This window comes from Podarcis erhardii, assembly GCF_964252035.2.
Source record: "Podarcis erhardii genome assembly, chromosome: 10".
Lineage (NCBI taxonomy): Eukaryota > Metazoa > Chordata > Lepidosauria > Squamata > Lacertidae > Podarcis > Podarcis erhardii.
Genome location: NC_138500.1, coordinates 21,787,193 through 21,811,484, shown reverse-complemented (window position 1 = coordinate 21,811,484; position 24,292 = coordinate 21,787,193). Strand labels below are relative to the sequence as shown.

The following is a 24,292-nucleotide window of genomic DNA, read 5'->3' as shown; positions in this document are numbered from 1 at the left end:
TAGAGCTGCTGTCTTAATCTGAACAAGGTGACTCTGCTACTGTTCCCCATCTCACCTTCTTTCAGCCTAACTACACCAAGTCCTGTCTTGTTCTCACACTTCCAGAACGTTGGACTAGATGAGCCTTGTGGTCCCTTCCAACGCTATGTTGGAATTCTATGTTGTCAGGCACATGGATGTTGAGAAAGGAACAGGTTTGAAGCACTTGCTCAGAGAGGGGAAAGAGCCATGCTTGGAGTGGGAGAAGTGATGCATTGAAAAGAGATGAGGAAGTGGGGTTTCCCCACAAGGGCCAAATCTGTGTTGCCCAGTACAGGAAGTTAGCTAAAATCATTAGATGATTCTTTAAAAATGTAATCTCTTAATATTGCAGGCACAGCGATGGCACTTTGCAGCAGTGCTCAGTGGGAGGAAGAAAGCTCATTAATTAGCAAAACAACCAAAAACAAATATATGGGGCAACCTGTGAAGGGGGTAAAAATGAGCCATCAAAATAAGTAATTGATTTTTGCCTTATTTACTTTCATCATTTTCCATTGCTGCTTAATCATCCATTTTCCTTCCTTCCTTCCTTGGCTATGGGAAAGAAATGTGACATAACGAGAGAAAATGCTGTCCCCGAGACTGCTGCAGTGAGATGTTCTTTTAAAAGCCAGGAACGCACTCCTGGGATATCCCAGCTACGTTTGCTGCCACCTTGTATTAACCCCTCCCCCATAACAACGCACCAAGCCAGCCAGCCCTCAAAGAAGGGCAGCAAGAATTCAAGCGAATGGGGAAGCATTTCATCTTTATTCATCCCGCTTGCCTAGTTAGAATCAAAGAGGAACTGAAACCTTCCTTTACCTTTGGAGACTTGGGTTCAATGTTCGGTGCTCTGGCTGCTTGTCAGGCGTAACATTGGCGTCTTCTAAGCCAACCGGAGGCATGAAGGGAATGCTTCTCTCCTGCAATGCTGCGTCGCCTGTTTTCCTGATGCCATCACCTGTAGCAAAGGTGGGAAATGTAGAATCTAAGATCCCCTCCAGATGGATTATGTTTGTGTGTGCGTATTCTGCAACATGCCATTGATAAAATAATTTGAGGCTTTTTAGTTTAGAGAAAAGGCAAGGAAGAGATGGATGACATGGTAGAAGTTTATAAAATTCTGTGTGGCATGGAGAAAGTGGGCGGATTCCCCCCTCCCTCTCTCATTAGACAAGAATTTGGGGACATCCAATGAAGCCAAATAGATGAAGATTCAGGAGAGACAAAATAAAATACTTCTTCACACAGTGCATAGCCGAACGATGGAACTTGCTCTCAGAAGAGGCAGTGATGGCCACCATCGTGGATTTCCTGTTAGGCCCATTATCAGTGATGGCAGGGTTGGAGGTTTCTAAGCAAAGGTTGCATGGCCATCTGTCATAGATTCATAGAACTGCAAAGGACTAAATGATCCACAAAGGTCATTTAGTCCAACCCCCTGCAGAACAGGGGCTCATTTGCCCAATGTGGGGCTCAAAGACATCACCCTGAGATTAAGGACTCAGCTGCAAATAAAACATTTTAAATGTGTTGCAAAGTGCAATATGCAAAGGTGACACTAGATGGCAACAGTGAGCTATGCAAAAGCCAATGTCTTTTTCAAAACTTTTTTTTTTAAAGCATTTTCACAGCACTTTTTATATGTGTGTAGATTCCTCCTAAGAGTCTCGTACTGTACCGACTGAACTATCCAGCTGTTCATGGATGCTTAAATTGAGATTCCTGCCTGAACTTGGACTAGACCACCCCCGGGGTTCCTTCCAACTCTACAATTCTATGATTCTGTGAAAAGCAGGACAATGCACATGTACATTTGTCATATAAAAATTGCAGAGATTCAACAGGTAGCTATCGTTCATGCACCGACTGGGAATGTCCACTCCACAACTCTTGTCTCTCTGTCTCACCCATAGGGCTCTCCCCTCGCCCTACCCACAGACCCTCTGCCCAGGCGCCCCTTGGCAGCACCTCAGAGAGTTTTTGCCTGGCTGGAATATGTTAGTGAACTCTGTTAATGCCTCTTGCTCACCTGGACAAAAGATAAAGAGGGAAGAGTGTAGAAACTAGCATACCGTACAAAGGTTACATCTACATCTGTCCACTTTTGCCTCTGACCCCACTCACCACTGGCATGTGGCCCTCAGAAAGTTGCCCAGGAGGAACTCTGGCCCTTCAGCTGGCAAAGGTTACCGAACCCGGCAAAAGAACGCTTGACAAGTTTCCCAATTAAAATATTTCACATTCTTTTTTTTTAAAAAAATGAATATTTATTGGCATTTTCAGGAAAAAACCCACAAAACAACAATTAAACAAAAATTAACAAAAATACAAAATCCAAATTTTAAAAGTAAAAAAAACAGTTAAAAACACATATAATTCCAATTACTTATTTTCATTTAACTTATTTCTCAGACCTCCTCACACCTCCCCTTCTTGTATTCCAATTTAAATTATTAATTCAGCAAATCCTTATTATCCAAATTTAAACATCAATACTTAAACATCATAGCTCATTCTTAAACATTTTTCCTAAAGTCGACCAAAATTTCCCTTCCACGACTTTCCCCAGTTCCAAACTAGTAGCAAAGCAAAATAAAAACAAAGCAAGTTATAGTTATATACCCTTTGGATTCCCAGACTCCACCCACCCCTTTCCTGGTTTCAGTCCCCAGAAGTGTTCATCAATTCAATATCTTGTCTAGCCTGGAGATCTCACGTCCGAGGCTTTTAAATCTCTTTCAGTTCCTCTCTGCCGGCCTTTTTGATAGTCCTTAATGTTGAACCCCAGATTTCGAAGAGGCTTCGGCCCAACAGAATCCATATTTTTTTCCAGCCAGCCCTCCATACTTGAAAAAAGATCCTATGGGGTACTCCAACATACTCCTTTCAAGTCCAAATGTCCCCAAAGCTCCGACTTCCACCTTGATCAAATTTGTAATCCTTCGGTCTTCAGATCTCCACATTAGGGGATCTCTCAGATTTAGACTCACCAATTCAGGCCAGGCTTTCCACATCAGATTGTTATTCTCCTTTATTACCTTCATGTCAGGCCACAAATTGCAACTAAAAATATTTCACATTCACCGAGAATAACTATTATATCATTTTTACAAGCCAGCGACATGACTTTTTGGCTGCACTGCTGTTCCCTTTTGTTCATTCCAATGCTGTAAGAATCATACCCAAGTTATGGTAAAACAAGGTCTTGTTCCTTTCCTCCCCCACCCCCTAAGGAGAAAGATGTTAACCTTTGCCAGCCGCTGAAGTGCAGTCCCGTAAGTTATACATCCATTCGTCTCCACAGGGCGATTTGAAAAATCACACCATTTTTCACTCCTGGGTTCAGCTCTTCAATTTGCTCAAGATGGAAAACGGAGAAACTTGTTTTAGGAAATAATGAATAAATCACACAGCTCAACTTTTTGTCCCCTCTCCAACGCTCCAGTTCAGCTTCTCAATATAGTTTTGAGAAAACTGCCAAGACCTTCCAAAAGAACCGTTTATTTCTATTCTACTTCGCAATGGCCTGTGATGGCATTTTTGCCGACCTTCTGGGAAATCTCTGACTTGTCTGTGAAACCCACCCAAAGCATTACAAGTGGGGATATTATATTGACCTAAGCATGGTGGCCCTGATCCTGGACCATATTCCACATTTTGAGGATGAAACAGAGCTAACCCCCCCCCCCCCAAAAAAAGGAGGGATATGCAAAGTCTCATCAGTTTTATTTGGAAGCAGCTCAGGAATATTTTTACATTAAAAAATAAAAATAAACCTCCCGCTGCCAAACAAGCTCTGATTCCCAACCCCCCAATCATTTTAAATTGATTCCTAAATTTCCCATCTGTTAGGGCCAATAGAACACTGAACAGGGGTGGTTCCCATTGTGGTGTAGCTCTTAGAACATTGGACTAGGATCTGGGAACTCGGGGTTTGAATCCCTATTCAGCCATGATGCTCACATGGTGATCTTGCTGTCTCTTAGCCTAACCTACCTCACAGGGTTCTTATAAAGATAAAATGGTAGGGGAGGGGGAAGAAGTCTGTATGCCACCCTGAGCTTCTTGGAAGAAAGGTGTGATATAAAAGTAATAAATAAAGACTGCTCTGTGAAGAAATAACTTAAGTCAGCATCATTCTCCCATTCTGCAAAGTGCACTGCCCCACTATAAATACCGGCAAATAAGCAGCATAATACAGAGCGTCTATACAGATTGTATATATTGGCTTTGGCATCCCCCCACCCCATTTTTTAATTATGCAATGTTAATCAGGCTTCAGGCGCTGAGTTACATGGCCTTCGATCCAAAGGTGAGAACAAAAAGCTGAGCAACTGCCAAAAAGCAAAGAAATGACACCGAGAAACTGTTCCAGAGGAACACACGGTCTCTCCCACACAAATGCGATTGCTGGGCGTACACATTCCCACAATCTGCATGAAGGGGTGACACATGGCAGCAGAAGAAAAGACATTTGTTGACTCAAACACGCAGCATAAACAGGCAGGGGGACAAGGAGGAGAAGGGATTAAATCTCCCAAGGTGAATTGCAACCTTCTAATCTGCATGTTGCTGTTGAACCAATGAAGGGTCTTTCCAGACGGTTGCCTCTAATGCAGCAGTTCTCAGATGTTGTTGGACTACAACTCCCATCATCCCTGAGCTCTGGCCTTGCTAGCTAGTTGTGATGGAAATTGTAGTCCAACAACATCTGGGGACCCACAGGTTGAGAACCGCTGCTCTAGAGCAATAGAAAACAAATACGCTTCATCACCTCTGATGATTAAATGGGATTCAAGGCATACCACCTGATTCTGTGTAGCAAACCTTAGAAATTTGATTCTGTGTAGGAAACCTTAGCAATTTGTACTTCTCCACATTTTGAGATGCAGTTCTCAACCCCCTAGAAATGCATTAAACTGTGTATAGTAGTGGGAAAGGTGCATAAAAACACATTAAAAAGAGAATTTTTTTAAAGTACTTAATTCGTTCCAGAGGTCCGTACTTAACCTGAAACTGTTCTTAACCTGAAGCACCACTTTACCTAATTGGGTCTCCTGCTGCTGCCGCGCCGCCGGAGCACAATTTCTGTTCTCATCCTGAAGCAAAGTTCTTAACCTGAAGCACTATTTCTGGGTTAGCAAAGTCTGTAACCTGAAGCATATGTAACCTGAAGCGTATGTAACCCGAGCTACCACTGTATATAAAAATCTGAAGCTGCATTTCACACCACATCCTCTTTCTGCAAGTATCCTCCTGTTGTGTTCATTTGGCAGCAGTTGCCCTGATCTCTTGACCTTCCAACTGATAGCAAGAAAATTGAGCATTAGCAACAAAAATGTGTCCTTACTTCTTCTGACAATGTCCCCATCATGCCGTGAACCTTTTTCTTTCCTATTATTTTATTTGAAAGGCTGTATTTCCCCCCTGTGATTGTGCAATGCACACCTCTTCTGGACATTTGTGGGGTATTTTGGGGGGTGGGGGTGGGGGTGGGGGGAAGCTTCATCAGTTTCAAAAAATCTGCTCTCTCTTAGCAACTCTGCCACCACCAGCTGCCTGTAGGTCTCCTACACAAAAGGCTGCCTTCTGCTGAGTCAGAACATTGGTCTGTCTAGCTCAGTATCGTCTCCTTGTCTATTCTGACTGGCACCAGGTTTCTAAGGTCCAAACCCTGTCATGTTGTTCCAATAATAGGGATAGGTGAATTTCACCCTCCCTTTCTCCTTTGCCTACCTAGTCTTAAGTTCAGTTCACCAAATTCAGCAGCATTTCAGTGCAATTTTCGCCTAATATTCATCATTTACTATGCAGTTTTCACTAATCTGCACCTCTTTGCAAACCTCTTTTCCTTGCTGTGGTGCACATTTGCATGTTACCTTCATGCATGCGTGAATTTTATTAAACGCTTCAAAGAATGGCTACATCTTCACACTCATTACTTGGCTGGACTACTGCATTGCAATAATTCACAGGAACAAAAATTGCAAAGAATGACTGTGTTTTGGTTCCTATATTTTATTTTAATTTTGTAAAGTGTGAATTAGGAAGATTGCCTTTCAATGCAAACTCAGTTGAATTCAAGGGTTAGGATACAAGACCTGATTCATTTGGAGCCTACAAATGAGATGCAGACCGTCTTGCTACCTTAAAGAAATCAAGTTTTCCTTGCTGGGAACATAGGAAGCTGGCTTACACTGAATCAGACCAAATGGTCGATCTAGCTCAGTATAACTTACACTGACTGACAGAGGCTCTCCAGGGTTTCAGGCAGGTTTTCCCTCAGTCCTACCTGGACTTGCCAGGGATTGAATTGACATACAAAGCAGATGCTCTACTGCTGAGCTTTTGCTTGAGACTCCCAACCCAACACCCACACAGTACCACTTCTCTCTTCCTCCCAAACCCTCCTGAAAATCCATTTTTTTTCTGTGAAGCCTTTGGCCAAAGGCCAGAACTAAAGCTGATGGACGGAAATGGTAAGAAAACAGATTTCATTTAAACATTAGGAGAACTTCCTTTTGGTCAGAGCTGTGTGACAATGGCTGACTGCCTTGTAGCAATTGTGTGTGTGCAGGGCTATCTTAAGCATATCCGGTGCCATGGTGCAAAGATCCCTCTGGCGCCCCCCCCCTTCCCAGAGTTTTCAACCTTTTTTAGGGCTGGAGGAGGTGGGCAGCCAAGTTCTGGAGGGCATCAGGCAAGAGTCCTGGGAACACCGAATGAGTGTGCTGAGTGAGCGTTGGTGTGTGCGCCGTTCCCGCTGAGAGTTGGCTTGGTTTTTTCCCTTTTAGCTTTCTGGCATCCCACAGAATTTGGCATCTGCTGGCTAAAAGGGAAAAAACCGAGCTGGCGCTCGGCGGGAGCAGCGCACGCACCTTCTCTCACTCAGCGCACTCGTTCGGTGTTCCCCAGACTCTCTCCTGGAACCCTCCAGAACTTGGTGCCATGGCACCCCGTGCCACTAGTCTCTATGGGTAAGATGGCCCTGTGTGTTTCTGTGTGTGTTGAACACAGAACCTGCCTTATCCCAAGTCAGACCATTGGTCCATGTAGCTCAGTATTGTCTACACTGACTGTAGTTCTTTGGGATTTCCTACAGGAGTCTCCCCAATCCCAACTAGAGATGTAAGGAATTGGACACAACTTTTTGTACAGGTTTCTTTCAAAAACAGATGAATATGGAAATGAGACAGAAGAGGCTTAGGCACAAACACATGACATCGACCAGAGACCGATGGTTCTATTAATTAACTCCATGAGAAATGTCCTTTCTGTTTTCGAAAGAGGTGATTTTCAAAAGAGGTCTATTCTGTTTTTTTCCTGGTTGCTTCAATATGACATTGCCACCTCTTGCTGCATGTTGATGGATTTGAGGTCACAGGGCAGATAAAACATTTGGACATTCTTCTTGAAGGAGCTTTCTTCTCTCATGCTATGACTTCTCTGCTAGAGTCCTCTAAGTTCCCTCCCAGTGGATGAGCCTTGGTAAATTACGTTTGCTTTAATGAGAACTGAATGGAGAGCCCTTCCAGTTCTCTCCCTCCCTAATGACAGCTAAACAGGTCAGTTATCATTAATGTCAGAAGCACACTGGACGCCCAGCTCTGGTGTTACCTATAAGCTTCTCCTCTCTGTCTTCCCTGTTCCCATGCAAAAAGAAGAGAAAAGGACTTCTAAGTGTTTGTGAAGATAGGGAGGATGATCACAAGTGAGGTGCCCGGTTTATTTTCTTGCCACAGAGGCTCAAGTGCCGGCCCTCAGCTGACAGTGTCAGGTTAAATATAGCGCACAGATTGACTTCGGCCTCCCCTTTAATGTCACTCTGACAGCTTTTGCCAGCTCTGAATGCATCATTAAAGCCATAAAAGCGGACATACTGGTAGCAAAGGATTCCGCTGGGACAGAGACAGGGAATTGCCAGGCAATGAGTAAGGGAAGTGGGAGAGCAAAAAAAACCTCAGACCCCCTTTTTTGCATCCCCGCCCCCAAATACTCACCCCCCCCAGCCCCGTTTGATTGAAGTATAGTCTAGCGATGTCATCAAATGCTGTCTTTCCTGGCTCAGAAATAAGATGTCTCGGTGGCTCCATAAAGCTTGCCCCAAATAAAAGGCAACCATCACAACCCTGAAAATTCTTCTCCGGCTTAGATTTCAACCCAACCCAAAGAAGACGTCATTTCCTCCCCAGTGGAGGCTGGCCCAATATGGCAGATATGACACTGCCCCAGCAACCTCTGTCTTCCCTCACCAAGACCCCAATTGCCTGCCTTTTTATTTACCTAAAATTATAGGGAGTGGCACTGCTTGCTAATTTCCTCCTCCATAGTTTCAGGATTGGCCTTTGTAGAGGAGAAAGGTGGGGACAAAACTAGAATCAGCTGACACTACCTGTCATTGGCTGTACCTCTGCCTGTCATTGGCCCTGGCTCCACTTTGATTCACTCCAGCTCCACCTGCTATTAGATTCTATTGGCTCCACCTCTACCTGCTGTTTAGCCCTACATACTGCTGACTTCCCTGCCTTCCAGCCCATCATTCCCAATAAGCACCGGCCACTACTGGTTCTCCCTCCAGTCTGCCTCCAAACCTTTCCCACCCCATCTCAATTACTTTCCTTGGTGCTGGAGAAGTAACAGGATGGTGGGGGGGGGGGGAGAAGAGATGCTTCTCTTTCCTCTTATCTCAGGCTTTTGTTTGAAATAAGAATCTCAAGGACTACATGAGGAAGTGCGAGAGAGAGCCATTGCAGGCAGATGGGTGAGAGGGAGAGGAGACAGATGTTTGGAAACTTGGTAGCTGGAAGGATTAGACACTGCTGCATCCCCAATATCCATCATCTGACGTGCAACTGAGTCATATGCAGCTTTGAATTGGGCTTTGTCTGTTTTGGTGGGAAGCAGTACAGGTTTCCAAGCATGACTGGTAAACAAGCAAGACAAGGCTCCCACTCTATGATAAAACCCTTTTGAATTCTGCACCCTAAATTATAAACTAAGACAAGAATACTTCTTTAGCCTGATCAGTTGTACACATAGAACCCATGTGCAAATATCCTTTTAAAGGTAAAGGTAAAGGGACCCCTGACCATAAGGTCCAGTCATGGCTTACTCTGGGGTTGCGGCGCTCATCTCACTTTATTGGCCGAGGGAGCCGGCGTACAGATTCCGGGTCATGTGGCCAGCATGACTAAGCCGCTTCTGGCGAACTAGAGCAGCGCGCGGAAACACCGTTTACCTTCCCGCCAGAACGGTACCTATTTATCTACTTGCACTTTGATGTGCTTTCAAACTGCTAGGTGGGCAGGAGCAGGGACTGAGCAACGAGAGCTCACCCCGTCGCGGGGATTCAAACCACCGACATTCTGATCGGCAAGTCCTAGGCTCTGTGGTTTAACCCACAGTGCCACCCGCGTCCCTAAATACCCTCTTAGTTGTGCATTATTAATTCTCCTTCTAGCTACAGCAAAGGGCAAGTAGATATGGAGAGCATTCTCTCTCTCTCTCTCTCTCTCTCTCTCTCTCTCTCTCTCTCTCTCTCACACACACACACACACACACACAGGTACACTAAGCTCAGTCTCCCCCAGCTTTGGAAATTTCACCAGACATTATCTACATAGATTCAAGCATATGTTTGCAACCATAAGCAATAGAAATTTTGTGGTGGTTGTTTTAAACACCTCTGGGAGTCTCTAATACAAGATGAAGCCCTATGGAATCAGACCAAAGATCTAGCTAGCCCAACACTCTAGTTTCTAGGCAATGAAGGCATGAGCAATGTTGTGTGTCCCCCACCTCACAGCATTATATACTGTCTCTGAATATGGAGGTTCCATTTAGCTGTCAGGGCAAAAAATAGTCATGTCAAGGATGCTCAAGTCTGTACAAAATAGTCTTTTGGAGGTCTAGTCACAGAATTACAAAGTTGTTCGACCTCCAGTTTAACAGGCTGTAAAGCAAATTGCCATATGCCTTGCCTTCTCCCAAGGACATTAAGGAAGCACAGGATATAATTATTATTCTTATTAACTCTGAAACCTTGGATGAAAAGTAGATGCTTGGAAAGGATGCTAGCAGACATCATTGGGGGGGGACGGACATACTTCTACTTCCCTGGTACCCAGTGAGAAGCATGATATGTCAAGTACCTTGTGCTCACGGAAAGCAAACATAAGTCTAATAAATGGGAGCTGCTGATTTCTGCTCTATATTTAAGTTCACGGAGCCAGAGAAGATGTCAAAGCAGAATAAGAGGCTCAGGTTGTTCATATGGCTGCTTTTGAGAAAGGGGAGTTCAACAACATACACACAGAGTTACAATTCTTGCAGCTAAGGGTGAATGTGCATCTTGGAGGGTGATTGCGAGCCTATCAAATGATGTAAACTGTTCTACAATTCATTCATTATTATATCACCCACATCTCTCTAAGAGGGTGAAAGAGAAGGTCAGTTCTGGAGGTCAGAGAGGCATGAAGGAATCTGTCCATTTCAGGTTTTCATTTTCCCAACCTTAGGTTTGGCACCAGGTGTCTCTGCATCAGTTTGTTATTTCCTTTCTCTTTTGAAAGCCTGCCCCAGAATTCATACACACTGGGGCCAGCCATACTCTCTCATCAGCCTACCTTACCTCACAGGGTTATTCTAAGGTTAAACTGGTGGGGGGAGATGGAGTGGATAATCAGTATCAAATGTGGATCTGCGATAAATTAAGCTGGTATGATGAGCTTGGCCTTGGGCAATGCCTAAGGCAACTGCCCAGGTTCATACGTTGACATCACCTCAACATACTGCATAACATTGGTACTTTCAGGACAATTGAGACCATAAATATGTTGCTGCATTTCTATTTTATTTTATTTTTTATTTTTTATTTTATTTTATTTTATTTATAAGAAAGATATTGACAAGCTGGAACGAGTGCAGAGGAGGGCAACCAAGATGATCAAGGGTCTGGAAACTGAGCTTTATGAGGAAGCCTTGAAGGAACTGAGTATGTTTAGCCTGGAAAAGAGGAGACTGAGAGGAGATATGATAGCCATCTTCAAATATCTTAAGGGCTATCACATGGAAGAGGGAGCATGCTTGATTTCTCCTGCTCTTGAGGGTCAGACTCAAGGCAATGGCTTCAGGTTGCAAGAAAGGAGATTCCAACTTAATATTCAGAAGAAGAAGAAAGAACTTTCTGACATTAAGAACTGTTGGCCGTGGAACAGACTTCCACAAGAGGTGGTAGACTCTCCTTCCTTGGAGGTTTGTGCTATCTGTCACGAATGCTTTAGCTGAGATTCCTGCATTGCTGGGGGTTGGACTAGATGACCCTTGGGTCCCTTCCAACTCTAAGATTCTATTATTCTATTATTTATATCCTACCTTTTCCTCCAGACTGGAACTCAAAGTATATTGCACCAATTAAAGCAATGCAGATAACATACAAAAAGCTGATAGCATGCAGAAGGTCACCATTAAAAAGCAAATAGAATTAAAACAATATAACAAAGAAATCTATTAAAATACAGATAATAAAAGTAGCACAGCACTATACTTTCCTTTTAAAAAAAAAGGCCTGTCAGAAAAAAACACTCTTCACCCACCAGTGGAAGGACAAGGAAGCAGCCCATCTAGCTTCTCTAGGGAGGGAGTACCAAAGTCTAGGGGCAGCCACCGAGAAGGCCCTCTCCTGCTTCCTTACCAAGCCTGCCTCTAAGGGGGTCAGAGAGAGAGAAAGTCCTTCCCTGAAGATCCCAGAGCCTGGGCAGTTTTGCATGGGATAATATGGTCTTTCAGATAGCCTGGGCCTAAGCTGTATAGGGTTGATCGGACGTAGTAATAATGCATGAAAGGAAGGAAGGGAAAAAACGAAGAAGAAAAATATGAGCATGCTTAAGGAGGTAAAGAAACAGAAAGAAAACGAAGGATTATTTGCATCTTGGCACAGAGCAGAGGATGTGGAACGGCTATCTATACCCTTCCGCCTTCTTTTAAAAATACACTCACTGATAGCTGTTGAGGTGTCCAAGAGGAGGTGATGGAAAAATCTGGGAAACTAAACAGGCAACCATGTCACAAGTCCTAGATGGGACAGCCAAGAATGCCAAAGGAATTCAGAAATGAAGTGGCCAGGCCTGATAAGAAAGCTGTGCTGTCTAGATCATTTGGAACAGACTCGGATGGCTGGGACCGGGTAGTTTTCAAAAAAAGAAAAGAAAAAGCCATCAGCTATTTAGCCTGAGGAATTGCCAGGGAGGATCAAAATGCCTTATACAAAGTCAGATCAATTGGTCCATCTAGGTTAGTACAGCCCCCACTGACCGGCAGCAACTGTCCAGGATTCAGGGCAGACTTTTTCCAGCCCTATCTGGAGATGCTAAGGTTTGAACCTGGGACCTTCTGCATGCAAAGCAGCTGTTCTATCACTGAGCTATGCTCTGGTTCACAGGTTCAACCAGCCGCACATTCTTTCAGGAGACCAAAGTGGGATTTTTGTTGTTGTTCTGCTATTGTTGAGCTTCCCCAAGCCAGCTTATACTTTCTGCTGGTGCATCAATTGTGTCACTTCGGCTACATAAAGCTCAGCAAACAGAGAAAGAGCTCATAGTATACAGGATATCTTTGTTGAAGACCTGCCTACCTAAAGTGGCTGATATAGCGAAGAATGTGAGAAGAGTCAATTTAATGTGTTTTATTCATTGCACTGGTACACTGTCATTTCTAAAGGTGCTTATGAAATTCTCACCATCCAAATATCTCTCTGATTTTGGGGCTTTGATTTACCTGAACTTGGTGTAAAATATGCGGCATTCAAATGACTGATGACTCAGAGGGAGATGCCTCCTGCTCTTATTGTGATGGTCCTCATATTGGTTGATTTAGAAGGTATGATTTGACTAAATGGGGGGGAGGCGCAAGCAGAAGACAAGGTTACTGAGTTTCATTAAGCGGTCCCTACCTCTACCCCAATAACTGGAGACTTTACAGCACAATCTTAACTATGTCTGCTTAAATCCTGCTACTCTGAAGCTTACTCTCAGGGTTTAGGATAACAGCCTTAAACAACCATTTGAGCAGTTGTTGTCCCATAATTAGGCTCTGAAGTAGGAAGGATCTTAACCAGGAACTTTTCAAGCATCCTCTTCTGTCAGGAGTAAGGGCACCTCTGACCTTCTAGATCAGGCACAGGCAAACTCCGGCCCTCCAGATATTTGGGACTAAAATTCCCATCATCCCTGACCACTGGACCTGTTAGCTAGGGATGATGGGAATTTTAGTCCCAAACATCTGGACGGCTGGAGTTTCCCTATGCGTGTTCTAGATGTTGTTGGGCTCCAGTTCCCATCAACCCCAGGCAGCATGGAAAATACTGAGGGATTTTGGCTGGAAATTGACATTTCCAGACGGAAATTCGCACTTCCAGATACCCCAACTTCTTGCCTCTCCCAGGATACTCTGCATGAGGCTGCTTTCCTAGCTTTTTTATTTCTTTATTTGGCGTGTGTATGTTGCCCACGTTTTGGATTTTTAAAAAGCGTTGTCTTTTGCTTGCTTATTTTCCTTTGGAGGGATTGTCCAATCTTTTGGGGGAGGCAGTTTTTGGGGGCCATTTACATATTTAGGCTTTGATTAGGGGTGTTTTGCCCATGGGGGGGAGCATTGCCTAATTTTGTCCATTCTTCACTTGTTTTTTGGGGGGGGTTGGTGTTATGTCTATTGTTTTAGGGGGGCACTATGAGCATCACCAGGTTTTCTTGTGTGAGATGGGTATTCTGTGGTGCCTACAGGGATTTCTCAAATTCCCCAATGCACCTCTGGGCCTAAAAAGTTGGGGACCACATGGTCACATTATCAGGGGGGTAGTTCAAGAATATGTGACAAAAAAGATGAAAGGCACTGAGGGTATGTAGAGGGGAAAGAGAATGCACCCTCATGAAAATAAAACGTGAGCAGACTTGTGGGTTGCAGAATCTCCAATAAAGCAATACAAGGGATGGCCAAGTCTGTCAATTTTAATTCTCTCGGTTTCATTAAGGAGCTTTAGAAAAAAGGTGGAATAAAGTTATATGGCTTTGGCAGAAATGTTAGAAGGAACTAGGTATAGATAGATTGTTAATGCATTAAAAGGGGAAAAACTAGGTTACAATATGTTAAAATTAACTATAAGACAGAAAATAGATGAAGATGGAAAGGACTTGCTGAAATAGTTAATTGAAGTGGAATACAAAAAGGGAGGCGTTGAGGAAGTCAATGAAACAAGTGTATGTTTTTGTTTTGTTTGGTTAATTTAATGTTTTATGTAGTGTTTTTGTTTTTGTTTCTGTTTTTCTATGTTTAACTTTTCTTTTTTCTTTTTGTAATTTCCAAAATCTTAATAAATATTATTTTTTTAAAAAAATAATTCTCTTGGTTTCTTATTTTCCCATCCTTGAGATTCAGCGGGTTTTACTCCTAGGCGAGTGACGTTGGCATTGCAGCCTTATCTATTTATTTCAATCATGTATCTTCTACCCATCTGCCGAAAGGCACACAGCCCAATATAACCACATAAAATTTTAAATGCACAATAAAAAAACAAAACAATTAACAACATTAGAGGACGTTACAGCAACACCAACAAAAGGGGGAGAAGATAATTGTTATCACAATGGGGAAGCAATAAAACTTGCAATATGGGAAGGACAAAGATATTAAAGCAGGAGAACTAATTAAAAGTCTGGGTAAATAAAAGTTGTACACTTCATTTGAAAAGTCTGCAAGGATGGGTTTAGATTGGCTCTTCAGGGATCACCTTTCCGATACCAGAAAGGGTGTCATCTCAGTTTTCAGCATGGTGACAAGAATTTTGACAAGAGTTAAAGAGTGTTTGTGTGGTGCCTTAGGAGCTAACTTATTCTAGTTATGTTGAATTACAACTATTATTTATTTATTGCCCACCCTTCACCTTAAACTCCCAGGGACAACAGAGCAAAACTGCAATATTAATTGCAGCAACATTATAAAAAGACACACTTCAATGGAATTAGTGACTTTGGGATGCAAACTACTACAGAGGTCTACTTACCGTAATTGTTTGCAACATTAGACGTTCAGCCCGTAGAAGCAGTGAACAGGTGAGAGTTATAATAGCTCCCATTTTGAAAGGGAGAAATGCGCTTTGAGGAAGACACATTTGGCAAATCCACACCGTGATCAACTCCCACCCAGAAACCTATGTCCCCACTGTGGAAAGACGTGTGGATCCAGAATTAGCCTCCACAATCACTCACAGTCTCAATTTTAAAACCATGTTTATGGAAGACAATCTTATTCTGCTCTGAGTGATCGCCACAGAAGAAGATGTCATTCCAAATCACAGCTGATGCACCCCAAGATCAGGATTAGTGTGTGAATGGGCAGCACCCTTCCTAGGAGGAGGGGTTGGGGGCAAATCACAGCGTGTGGGTCTCCCATTGTCTTGATGTTTTCCCTGACTCTCCTCCTCCTCTTTGTGGTGACAGTGGTTTACTTTCTGTTGTTGCTTTGCCGTCATTTTAGTGGCGGCAGCCTGTATCTACTTCCTCTCTGTGATACTGGCGGTGAGAAGCCCTCTGATTTCTCCTCCCTCCTTAACATTTTCTAGGGAGGGAGGAGGTTGGGATCCTGCTTGTTTATGGCTGCTTATGGCTGTCATTGCCAGACATGGTGGCCCCCAAAATATGGGGGCCAAGGTTATCACAGCTATTTCATTCCCCCACCCCTATGTTTTGGTGATTCAGACTTTAATAGATTGGCCCTTAAGACCTGTCAAAACAAATGAATAGCAAAGAAGAAGGAAGAACTAATATTTCATGCTAGCTAACAATGGTGGGAAAACTTGAGATTCAGGAAGCATACCAATATATTGACTTTTTTTGTATTACTCCGAAGGTCTTGTAATTAAAATGAGTTATTGTGCTGCAAATAACACTGCAATAAACTTGTTCTGTGGGATTCTTTAAATATTTTACACTGTCCTTTTACACGTTTTGAGGTCCTAAGAATGACTAATCCTGCTCTTGCCTAACCCAGTTGTGAATAGAAGGAGAATGATCCTGCACTGACTCCAATTGTGAAGCAACCAGCCAGCCATTTTTGGAATCTCTTTTATTTTTGTTTCCATGGTAGGGTCTCACCCTTTGAACTCCTTGCAGAATTAGTAAAGAGCTCAGGTGATTCCTAGTTCTCTCAGACATGACCGGGATGTAGTAAAGAGAGGCAGACATTAACCAACACACTTCTCATTACTCAGTTCTGCTACCCAATTCATTTTGCTTCAGCCAACTTATTATTCTGTAGCAAGAGGGTCAGAGGCCTCAAGCCCACCAACCAAATACAGCCATCCAGACACCTCTCTCTCTCTGCCTTTGGCCCTCAGAAATCTCCTCAGGCCACACCCTTTCCTAAGTCACACCTAAGAATGTAAGAATAGCACCGGCTAGCTCAGTTGGATAGAGTGTGGTGCTGATAATGCTGTTATAAGAATTCTAAGGTTTCAAATATAAATTAAATGTTCATAAATGCACAAGGCAAACACATACATACATAAGTATATAAATGGCTTCAATCCTGAAGCCATTTTGACTCTCCCAAATTGACCTCAATATATTTCTCTGAAAGGAGGGTGGGAATGGGGAAAGCCTTCCCTTTGTCTTTTTGCTTACAAATCCTCTCTTAAGGGCGTATTTGTGTATGAATTGGGTGAGCCTGTGACCTGCATTCAGGAACTAAAGTATTAACCAACACAAAAGAATGCCCAGGCTGCCCAAGTAATGCAATCAGTGACCATTATCAGGTATCCTGGCAAACAGGATTTCTGCTGTAGACCGCCTCCTCTAATGCAGACCACCTCCTTCTGTGATGGGTATGATGTTTTGGGGTTGGTTTTGGGCTACAGGGTGGACAACTTCAAAAGTTATATAAAGGGTTTGCACACCATGGTTCTGGGTTCCTCCTCCCTTCTGCATGTGGTGAGTGGGGACCCTGTTGCAACAGTTAATAAAGATAGGCTTACTAGCCGCTTTGCTTCTCAATATACTCTGGCTGGCCTCTGTTATTTTCTCCTACCAATAGGGGACCCACTCTATACAGACTCTTGAATACCCCATAAGGGGGAAAGGGCAGGTTTCTTTTCTTAAAACAATGCCAAGGTTATGGTTTGAACCCCATTTGGGTGCAGATGCTTGCATTACAGGGGGTTGGAATAGATGACCCATGGGGTCCCTTACAACACTATAATTCGATGATTTGTTGCTGGATCAGACTTCCTGGATGCTTCCTGAATTCTCCTCCTATGAATTGCTCTCTGGATCACGGGTTTCCAAATTACTTGGTTGTGTGTGTCCATTTTTTCTTTATTGGGATACTCGCTGAAATTGCTTCTAGTAACCAATTATAAAGTAACCAATTCTTTTTAAAAAATAGAGTCACACATAATGGCATATAGAGTGCTGGGCCCACTGTTTGCCACAGATTTCAATTCACGTATTTTCCTATTGCAAACATATATTTGTAGTTATGTGCATTGATAATACACCCCCCTGCCGCCACCCACCCCCCAAAAAGAGAGATTATCTCAATGAGATTCTGCATACTTATGCTGAGATTGCTTTCGTGAGGTATTTTACCTCACAATGGGAAGCAGGACATGGGCGCATCAGTAAAAGGACAAAATGTACCGGTATATGCTGTAATTCTGGATTGAATGTAAAAAGAAGCCAAAGTGGGAAACCATTTCAGATGCAAAACTGATATTTTAGTAATCTCAATCAAAATAAATCTAAGGAAATATGGAGTGAGATATAATAATTCCATCTGTGAAAATGTGGAATGTGGGATTGATATTATATCATTATATTTCATGCTGTGCTTTCGGAGATATTTTCTGCTTGAGAATAGTCAGGTATTCTGCACCTGTGTGGTTTTCCATCTTTTTTTCTGCTAGGTGGTACTGAATGGTAAAACATCTCCTATGTAGTTAAACTGAAATTGGGGAAGAGTAGAATTTCAGGAAGAGGAAACCCACAGAACACTTAAATATCAAATGAAGGATGTCCTAAGGAGGTAAGAAGAAGAAGAGTTTGGATTTGATATCCTGCTTTATCACTACCCAAAGGAGTCTCAAAGCGGCTAACAATCTCCTTTCCCTTCCTCCCCCACAACAAACACTCTGTGAGGTGAGTGGGGCTGAGAGACTTCAGAGAAGTGTGACTAGCCCAAGGTCACCCAGCAGCTGCATGTGGAGGAGCGGAGATAAGAACCCGGTTCCCCAGATTACGAGTCTACCACTCTTAACCACTACACCACACTGGCTCTCCACCACACTGGTAAGTATCTGATTTACATTGTGTCAGACCATGGGATTATCTAGATTAGTGTTGTCTCTAGCTACATTCAAGCCATACATGCCACTTTAAACAGTCATGGCTCACCCCAAAGAATTATGGGAGCTGCGGTTTGTTAAGGGTGCTGAGAGTTGTTAGACCACCTCAGATCCCCTCTCAGAGCTACAGAACTTTGAGTGGTTTAACAGTCAAGCCTTCCTCACAGGGAATTCTGAGAACTGTTGCTCTGGAAGGGGAATAAGGTAGGGTTGCCATATTTCTGAAAGTAAAAACCAGGATGCACCAAAAGCTGTTGAACTTTTTTTTTTAAGGAAACCCCTAAAGTTGTTGAGCATTTCTGCCTTTGGAATCCCAATAACATCTGGGAAAATCCAGAAAAATAGGGCCACCAAACAACTCTCAGCACGCTTAACAAACTACAGCACGCTTAACAAACTACAGCTCCCATAATTCTTTGAGAAAAGCCATTCACCCCTACTGGAAACCATTGTCCATTTGGAGTCTACTTTTTTTCTCCATCTCACAATCAAAAGAAAACATTCCTAGCAGGTGTATACATGCAGGGGGAAGTGAGGGGATCTTAAGACCCAGCTTTCATATCTTTTGTTGTAACTGAGCTTTTTGGTAACAGTGCATGTGTGTGTGTTCTCTCTCTCTCTCTCTCACACACACACACACACACACGAATACTGCATATGTGGGTCATCATATAAAGGAAGATAAAAATGTTTTGGTGGGTGACTTCAGTCAAGCTAACATGCTTGGGATTAATCAATAGCATTAAGAGGTTCCCGTCAGGCATTTTTAAAGGGGGGAAAAAAGGCAAAGGAAACACAAAGCTGGAAAAAAAATGAGTCAGAGGGATAAAAAAAGAACTCAGTGGTCAAGTTCATTGAAAGGGAACGGATGTGCAAGACTGAAGAGCAGTTGCCAAAGGAGGTTGATGTTCTTGAAAAGCTCTTATAGGATATAAGGTGATTTATCCAAGGGTAGTAAATGCATTTCCATAATTACAAATTCTGATGAGCAGTAGTTATGCTTGCAGATTTCTACTTTTTTGGAGGTTTTTAAACAGAAGTTAGACAGCCATCTTCCATGGATGCTTCAGTAGAGATTCCTGCATTGCAGGGGGTTGGACTAGAATGAACCTTTCCAGCTCTGCAAGTCTATGATTCTATTACTTGTACCAATCAAAGGGATTTGAGGTGCATTTATTCTAGAAAACCAATTAGTTGCAGGAGATCTACCAATACAGCACACCTGGACAACCTAGGCATCATCAAGCAAGCCTTCCCCAACCTGATGCCTCCAGATGTTTTGAGCTGTCATTCCCATTATCCCTATGCACTATAGAATGAGCTGTTAGTGCATAGGTATTTATGGTTGGGGTGGTTACAAATTTGTCCAGAAAACATCAGGTACAAAAATCACAACACCCGCTTGATGCTTACAGTTCCAGAGAAATTTTGGAAAGTACATCTGGACTTCCCTGTTTCGACAGATTAACAACCCATGTGTGCTATGTGCACAGAATGTGGCTATCTGGTTATGAAAAAGCGATACTCAAAATGTATGAACTGGCAGAATGGGTAGGTTATCCCTCCTATTGTCTCCAAAAATGACTGACTTCCTTGCAAATCTCTCTCTCTCTCTCTCTCTCTCTCTCTCTCTCACACACACACACACACACACACACACACTGAAATCAGTGGTGTGCTTATGGCAATTTAGACTCCAGATTTTTAAATGGTCTTGCGTTGGCTTATCTTTTTCAGCAGTAGTGTGTCTCACTTCACTTCAAAACGCGATAAACCAACCCTTCTGCTGAACTACATCCTGGATGTCTCCCTGCCAAAATCCTGCTATGAGTGCAACACAACAAGCATGATCAACAGAGGCTGTTGAGTCGAAGCTCTAATGCTGGGGAATGTAAAAGTAAAGGAACCCCTGACCATTAGGGTCATCTCGCTTTATTAGCCGGCGTACAGCTTCTGGGTCATGTGGCCAGCATGACTAAGCCACTTCTGGCGAACCAGAGCAGCGCATGGAAACGCCATTTACCTTCCCGCCAGAGCGGCACCTATTTATCTACTTGCACTTTGACGTGCTTTCGAACTGCTAGGTTGACAGGAGCAGGGACCGAGCGACGGGAGCTCACCCTGTTGTGGGGATTTGAACCGCCGACCTTCTGATCAGCAAGTCCTAGGCTCTGTGGTTTAGACCACAGCGCTAAATGCTGGGGAATGAATCAGGGCCAATAAACTGAGCTTTAATCCTGGGAAGATGAGGGCTCTCTGGGTAGGTGGTTCTTGTGTCCAGAAGATAGGCCAGTTGGCTTTTCTCAGTGGGGCTGCACTCCCTCCAAAGGAGCATGCACATAGCTGGTGTGTACTCCTGGACCCATCTGTCATTAGAGGCCCAAGTAACCTCTGTGGCTAGGATCATGAGGATCATGAGTCCACACAGTGGTAACCTTGTGGCTGAATTACTGCAATGCACTCTATGTGAGGCTGCCCCTGGACATGGCCTGGAGGCTCCAGCAGTTGATGGGGACAGATGTTCAGCAGCTCTGTTAAAACATCTGCACTGGCTGCCCATAGATTACTAGGCCACATTTGAAGCCCTTGCATTGATATGCAAATCCCTGAACAACTTGGGCCCAGATTACCTGCCTGAACCCTTATATCCCAGCCGAGTCAACTGGCCTCAACCAGAAGTCTGCTATTTAGTGTCACTGGTACCATACTGTGGACGACTCTTCCGTCAGAGATTCAGCAGGCATCCTTGCTTTAGACTTCCAGGCGTCTCTTGAAGACTTTATGGTGGCAGACTTATGCAGTTGTTTAATTTTTTCTTGAGGAGCCAGTCATTTTAATGATTTTTTGGTACTGTTTTTAATGGTTGTTTTTGTGTTGCTAGACAGTTACCCGATATTTTATGAGAGGACAGTATATAAAGACTTCTACAGGTCAATAAAAGCAAATAAATCCTACACATATCTGCTCAGAAGAAAATCCAACTGAGATTTTACTCAGTTTGACTTGAGAGTAAATCCCCTTTGTTCTCTAGTCAGTGCATATAGGAATGCAGTCTTACAGTCCAACTGCAACCTTATCCACTTGCTAACTGGAGTATAAATTTTTATCTATGTATTAAATAATTACATTAGGGCTGCAATGTTCGATCAACTGATCGATCAGATCAATCAGTTAAAAACTTTTAATTGACAGTGGTGTTCCTTGCTAATTGGGCAGCAGGTTTGAATACACACACACACACATTTGGTGAAAGTGCTTTTACAAACTGCAGATAGTGATCTCCCCCAGCACTTTTTCTGACAAAGAATATTTCTTCTAAAGTATACCTTCCTGACTCATGAATATATCATTTACAGTCCTATCCTATACATGTATGCTCAGAAATAAGCATCATGGAGTTCAATGGGACTTATTCCTATATAAGTATGAAGAGGGCAGCAGCGTTGAACACTTCCTGTTTCAGAAATATTGCTTTTACCCATATAGTAATGTATGTCAATTGAACTATCTGTTTAAATCCATCAACTAAAAGTCATGTAATCAATAGTGTGAAGTGTAATTCAGTGGGCAACAGCCTTAAATTCTATAACAACTTTGGGTGTTGCTACATAAAAACATTGGATTGTTTCCAATGCTGGATTTACTCAGAGTAGACCTTCATTTAATTTAATGAAACTAAGTTAGAGCCATATCCACTAACTTCAATGGGTCTAGAACAGACTTCCTCAACCTCGGCCCTCCAGATGTTTTTTGGCCTACAACTCCCATGATCCCTAGCTAGCAGGACCAGTGGTCAGGGATGATGGGAATTGTAGTCTCAAAAGATCTGGAGGGCCAAGGTTGAGGAAGCCTGGTCTAGAAGAACCGTGGATACAACCCATCAGTTCCCTGTTGTTGTTTTTACTTACTGCCATATCAGGGTATCATTGGCGTGTGTAATTGTTAGCAAAAGGTGATTTATAAATAGATAGCTAGATTCATAGTTAAAATGTTCCACATCTCAGGATTCCTTACAACAACTCTGTGCAGCAGGCCAGTGTTTATGTCCTGCAAATGGAGTTAATGAGTAAAGAGTTCTGAGCTGTTGGCTTATCTAAGGCAGACTACTGAGTTCAAGGACTGGGTGGAATTTGAAATATGGGCTTCCTGGATCACTCGCAACTCAATGCTCTTTGCAATTACATGCCAGCCACTAATTTATTTCAGATATTTATAGACCTATCTCTCTGCCAAATGGCACCCGGAGAGGCACGCAACATTAAACAGCATAATTTTATTTTATTTGTATTTAAAAAAACCCCACACATAAACAATCCTAGAAGCAGAAAGATCCAGCTGGACTAAAGCTACCATAAATACATCTGTGATGAGCTAAAAACATGGCCTGATCCCATGTCATCCCAAGAGACATTTTTCACCTGTCAAAGAGGGAGGGGAAGAAGCCAAGCAGATATGGCCAGGATTCACATTCTGTGATGTGGGCACTAGCTCTGAGAAAGCGGAGGTGTGTGTCCTCACGAACCTCACTTGGACAAAGGACCAGATGCAAAGCAGCACATCTCTAGATGGAAGAATCGGAGCCGGCATCAGAAATCGGCATTGTTGGGCCCCTGCCAAGAACTGCTACTTGGTAGAAGGTCCAATACTAGCATCCAGAGCTTCCTTCCTGCTTCTCCTTCTCCTTGTTGCTGCCTGTTCACTTGCTCTCTCCAGGTGAGCGACGGGAAGAGCTGTAGCCTCCCACAAGCTTAGTCCTCTACCCTTGGAGAGGTGGTACAAGTGTGTGTGTGTGTGTGTGTGTGTGTGTGTGTGTGTGTGTGCATTATGCCCTCCAAAGGACTCACTTAAAGCAGCTGAAAAATATAGACAAAATTGTGAAAATCACAGCAATTCCAATGTTAAATCGATTCCCAAATCCAAGCAAGGACTAAAAAATCAGTGTCAACGGAGGAGCACAGGAAGTTATACCGAGTCAGAACACTGCTCCATTTATTAGCATCATCGACTCCAGGGTTTCAGGCCAGGATCAGTCCTAGCTCTATCTGGAGATGCCAGGGATTGAACCTGGAACGTGTTCCGCATGCAAAATAGCTCAGTTGGTTAGAGCGTGATGCTGATAAAGCCAAGGTTGCAGGTTCGATTCCTGTATGGGTCAGCTGCATATTCCTGCATTGCAGGGGGTTGGACTAGATGATACTCAGGGGCCCTCCAACTCTACAATCTATGATTCTATGATTAATAATAATAATAAATTTTATTTATACCCCACCCTCCCCAGCCAAGGCCGGGCTCAGGGCAGCTAACAACCATTAATAAAAACAAGTTGAATGAATACAACTTAAAAACAAGATTAAATTAAAACATTAAAATGCAGCCTCATCACAGGAGGAGATAGGAAAAAAGAAAAAGGGGGAGGGAATCAAATTGACTCCAAGCCAAAGGCCAGGCGGAACAACTCTGTCTTACAGGCCCTGCGGAAAGAAATCAGATCCTGCAGGGCCCTGGTCTCATGAGACAGAGCGTTCCACCAGGCTGGAGCCAGTGTTGAAAAAGCCCTGGCTCTGGTTGAGGCTAATCTAACTTCCTTAGGGCCTGGGACCTCTATGGGGTTGCTATTTATGGACCTTAATGTCCTCCGTGGGGCATTCTAAGTGCTCTTCCATTGAGCTTTGGTCCCTTCTTTCAGCCCCTAAGAAAAGAGGGGGCAATAGTAAAAAGTGACCCATGGCACTCTCTCAAAAATCCAGATGAGCCAGTGGGCCTGCAAAGGTGAGCAACCCTTGATTTGGGGCCCTTAACAGCAATAAACATCCCATTGGGTCGCTCTTGGAATGGGGTCCAAAAGGGAAGGCAAGTGGAGTGGAAGTCACAAGA

General features: G+C 43.3%; 1 protein-coding gene across 3 annotated transcripts in view; it reads right to left on the bottom strand.

The window, feature by feature from the left end:
* CHRM2 (cholinergic receptor muscarinic 2) overlaps window positions 1–24,292 on the bottom strand; it is a 171,394-nt gene that overhangs the window by 110,143 nt on the left and 36,959 nt on the right. For all 3 annotated transcript variants that reach the window (XM_081878962.1, XM_081878961.1, XM_081878963.1), the window contains exon 3: window positions 847–985. The gene's annotated coding sequence lies outside the window, so the exon portion shown is untranslated. The remainder of the gene's footprint in view (window positions 1–846; window positions 986–24,292) is intronic.